The following is a 5,080-nucleotide window of genomic DNA, read 5'->3' as shown; positions in this document are numbered from 1 at the left end:
AGTTTTGGATATATATTATTACCGGTTTTGTAAAGCATTATGAATTATTCTGAAATAGAAATACTCTATTTTACTAAAACTAAATTATTTTAGGAATGTTATCCGCATTAAAATCCAGTCTTATCATTATTGTATGATCTGTAACACGCCTAAGGTTTTAGACCACAGTTAAAAAGGTTTTCACTGATGAAAAAAATTCATGTGTTTTTTGGGTTTTAAAATCTTAGGGCATTACTGTTAGCCACCAAGCCTAAGAAATATGAAAGAGGTTTGAACACTTTTCCTACCTAAAAATAATTTAGTTTTCTGCTGCTTTCTCACTTCTAGAGTAGCTTTAAATCTCACTCCAAATTTCATGAGAAAATCTATAATTCATATAGGGGCATTAAAAAGAAAAAATCAAAGAAATCTAGGAAAGAATAAAGCTCTTTCTCATAGGAAGAAGAAATCAAACCTAGAAATGTCAAATCTCACAAGAAAAAGTGCATTGATTAGGGATAGTTAGAAAGTAAAGAAATTGAATAAGACCTATATCAGTTTATCCTCATATGATAAAGAAATTGATTATGTCCCAAGAAAGTCTAAATCTCATCATACTAAAACTCCTAGGAAAAGCAAGGAGTCAGATAGGGACATCACGTGGCTAGAAAATATGAAACCTCATCTTCCAGTGAGGATTCTGATGAAGTTTATATTCTTAGTAAGAAATCCCACGGAAGAAAATAAGATTTAGATTAGGATTCCAAGAAAATCCTCAAAAGGAAAGACAAGATGGAGGAAGAATCCTCAAAAGAAAAGGAGAGGTCATCTTGCGGGAGAGTCATTTCAAAATCAAGAGCAATCTCAACAAATGAAAGAGTTGCAAGAGAACAATTAAGCCTTCATATGAAGGACCAGGATACCAAGAAAGATCATATTGTTGATGACTTAGTGGTAGAGGGAAACAAAGATTGGATTGATAATGCTGCCAGAAAATATGTAAAATTCATTGGAGTTGGAAACCCATATTCTCACATGACCATGTTTGTCAGCGATTGTCAGAAATATTAAAATAATGAAAAAGCTATGATAAGTTGGTTTCCAAGAAGTCTGGAAGACGATGCTTCCATGTGGTTCTCCACTTCTGATCTCCAAAGTTCAATGACCTGAGTAAGCTATTTTAGTAGAGATTCCGTTATAATATTGAGGCACTCCTGACAATAAACCATCTCTACGAAACAAAGCAAAAGGACGAGAGTGCAGCATATTTCATCCAAAGATGGAGGATTGTTTATAACAGAATGATTGAGCCTATTTCTAAAAAAATTGCTTTGACAATTATTCTTGCCAAATTCTCTTAGCCATTAAAAAGTATAATAAGCATTGTCCAAGTGGATAATTTTAAGAATCTTATTGAGATCGACATAAAACGAGGGCTCTACAAAGGAATCATTATTAAGTGGGACAATAACAAAGAAGGGAATTGTATTTTAGAAAAAATCAGGTAAATTATGACAGAAACTGAAAACCTAAGAAATAGGGGCAAAATCAAGTGTTGCAGAAGCCAATAGTATAGAGAGCTCCTGATCATAGAAAACCCTCTCTCTTATCTAAGGGTTGTTTTTTATAGGATCTACAGCGAGAGAAGTTAATTGGGCAAGGCCATAGAAGAAATCTATATTCAAATAAATCTTTTTTTAATTATGAGCATCCGATGGAGAAAGCCCTCCTCCAGGAAAAGATGTTTTGGAAGCAGAAATCGAGAGTCCAGTGGCTTAATGAAGGTGATCGCAATACAAAGTTCATGGATTCGGTAAAAGGTACGAGATGAATGCTTAGACTTCTTTTAGAGGCTCATTCTGAATATATGATGTTATGCCCATGCAGCTATTGGCACCTATTATAGATGGGGAGGTAAAAACTATTGTATTCCTAGCTAATAGAGATAAGTCCCCGGGCTCTGACTGTTTCCCAGGTATGTTCTTTCAGAAATTTTGGCACATGACCTTCGCTGTAAGGACTTCTTTGTTAAGGAAAAATTTGTGAAAAATGTGAATGCTACTCATATGAGTGGTGGTCAGGTCCTTACAGACTTAAAATCTATTTCTTTGTGTAATTTCTTATATCAGATCATTGGTTAACAAAATTGAGAGGCATGTTGCTTGCTCACGAAGTTATTGACTCCATCATGAGGATGCAGGTTTCAGCACGAGGATGCAGGTTTCAGCACTTTATATCAAGTTGGATCTCTATAAAGCTTATGACATTGTGAATTAGTCCATGGAGAGCTCTTTGCTTCAGCAGAGTTTTCATCCACTTTAGGTGCAAAGGATTACGGTATGTGTTTCTTTCTCTTCCTTTCGGGTGGTGGTTAATGGGGTACCTAGGAAAAAGTTTTCTAGTTCGAAAGGCATTCAACAAGGGGGATCTGATTTCCCCTTCTCTTTCTTGTTGGGATGGAATGACTTTCTCATCATCTGACCATGAGTGGGGGAGGAGAATTCTTTTGGCGCCCTGTCCTTTCCTCGGTTTGATCGCCTGATATCCCAACTTTTCTTTGTGGATGATACCCTTCTCTTTGCCAGATCTCAAGCATCTCTCGCATCTTAAAGATCTTTTGAAGTTTGAGCTCTGAGCATGCATAAAAGTAAATGACTCAAAATCTGTGGTTGTACCTCCGAATGTTGATAGTGATCTTTTTGTTCTCAATCTCTAGTATTTTCGGGTGGCAGCTTGATGAGCTGCTCATGAAGTATCATGGTGTCCCTCTTTTCTTTAGCAAGCTGGATACAGATATGTGTTTGCACGTGGTGGACAAAGTTCAGAAGAGAATAGAGTTTTGAAATTATTGTCCTAAGCTGGTAGAGTTCTCCTTATTACTTTGAGGTCTGATCCTGCTTTTTTGGTCTCTCACAAAATTTTGGACTGACCCTTGGAGGGGCCCCTTCTTTTGTATATTGATGCCAGAGAAAAGAGCCTCTTGAATCGGGTAAAAGGTACTACAGTGGCCGAAGGTATGTTCTTGTTTGCTTCTTGTATCTACCCTTCTTTTCCCTCGTTGAACCAGGTATGGAATCGATTATTTTCCTTCTCATTATCTGATGGTTCAGATTCATTGTGTTGGAAGGGGTCCTGCAATGCGAACTTAGTCTCTCATAAAGAATTATGGAATACAATTCGGAAAGAGGGAACAACCTGACCCTTGGCTGAAATTTGTGTGGACAAAAGGAGTCATTCCTAGAGCTTGTTGGGTAGTGTACCTTGCATGTTATCATAAATTGTTGACACAGAATCGGTTAAGGAAATTTGGTATGTCCTTCCCTAATAGATGTGCGCTTTGTTGAAAGGCAGAAGAGGATCACAGTCACCTGTTTTTTTATTGTCATGTCATGCAATCTGTCTGGCATCTCGTTTGCGGCAAGTTTGGGAAGAGGTACGACAGTTGTGAGGGAATTATCTTGGTGGTTCTCTGTTAAGTTTAGCAAGTTTGGTTACAAAAGTGCTTGGAACTCGGTATTTCATTTAGTTATTTGACAGGTATAGAAAGTAAGGAATGTTGCTATTCACAATGATGAGGTCATCTCAAAGGAGAAAATTCTGCGCTCAGCAGATCATGTGCTTGGGTTGGCCTCCGGATACGTCCCCAGTCGTCAAACAGTTTGCGTTAGACGGGCTGGCATGTGTGCCATTAGTGCAGCCGGTTGGACAGCAGGTGACTTTTTGGTATGCAGTTTCTAAGTTTGGCGACACAGGGCTGCTGGTCTTTGCTGCGTTGATTCCCAACGTTTTTTGTTCATTGGGGGACAATGGTGCTCTCTTGAATGCTCCCTGATGGAGGCAAAGTGCAGCCACTTATTTCTTCAGCTGGCCCATGGGACATTGGTATCTCTTATGGTGCTCCGTGATGCGGGAATCATGCAGAGGTCGTGGCAGTAGTGTGGCAGCTTCTTCGTTGGCTGCAACTTTTGTTTTTTTTTGTTTTTTCTTGTAGGGGGCTTGTGCTCCGATGGGATCCTTTTATTATGCAAGCACCGTTCCTTGTTCTGGAAGGATAAGACACCGGATTGGCTACCTTGTTTAGGTTGATCATTGTAAACTTTTTATGATTCTTTAATAGATTTCTGAGCATTGCTCCAGCATTCTCATTAAAAAAGAACAAAACTCTAAAGAGCAGGACACAAGTAATTCAACCTTCTCTACGCTACACTAGCAATATTTGCTTGAAGATAAATATCATAAGGGAAAGTTCTAATTTGAACTTTTCACCATGAGACACGAATGTTGTGAATAAAAAATATTCTCACTCGAGTGATCTTATAATCTTATGTAGTGGCTTCTTATTGTGCGCCAAAAATCATGTAAATGCATGCCAATAATCCAATTATGATACGATAGACAACACTCAGTGGAACATAACATTGTCACTGTGACTGTGCGCCCATGAGATGTTCTTTACTCACCACATGTCATGTATGATGCATCAAGTTCATACATGTCGCATGTGTTTGCATACAAGTGCATGCGTGTGTCTCAAATCCTGTTGGTCTCTTATACAAATGGTAGGACCACAACAGCTAAACGTGAAAATCAACACACAAAAAGTATAAAGATAATTAAATCTTGAAGTATGGAAAATTTTCTAAACAATAGAAAAAAATCATTGACAAACAAAATTGGATATCATACTTTGATTGAAGAGCCACATGCAATGATCTTTTATCCTCCATTACTGTATCCAAATAACCAATGCATTCAACTCTTCAATTTAAATCCATTTTTTTTTATATATAAAATAGCATGCCATATATTACTTTGCCTATGCTTTTCAATGTAAGCTTCCTCCATGAGATCACTGGATTAACCACGACTATGTTTGCTTACAAGTTTGTGCAGTTGATTGAGGTCTCATCCGTTTGAACCTTCAAGAGACGTGCAATTGGAACAAAAAGCCCGAATAGGACTCGATATTGAACAAAAGTTTGGGCTGGATAGAAATTTTTTGTTACCTCAAGGTGTTTATCTTAGGCAACTTTGGTTATTACAGAATTGCCACTTAAGGTTTCCCTGAATATAAAGAAATACTCGTTTGCTACATGAGGTC

The sequence above is a fragment of the Nuphar pumila genome, chromosome 16 (assembly GCF_984573655.1).
Source record: "Nuphar pumila chromosome 16, dmNupPumi1.hap1.1, whole genome shotgun sequence".
NCBI classification, from domain to species: Eukaryota; Viridiplantae; Streptophyta; class Magnoliopsida; order Nymphaeales; family Nymphaeaceae; genus Nuphar; species Nuphar pumila.
Note: the sequence above shows the minus strand (reverse complement) of the source record.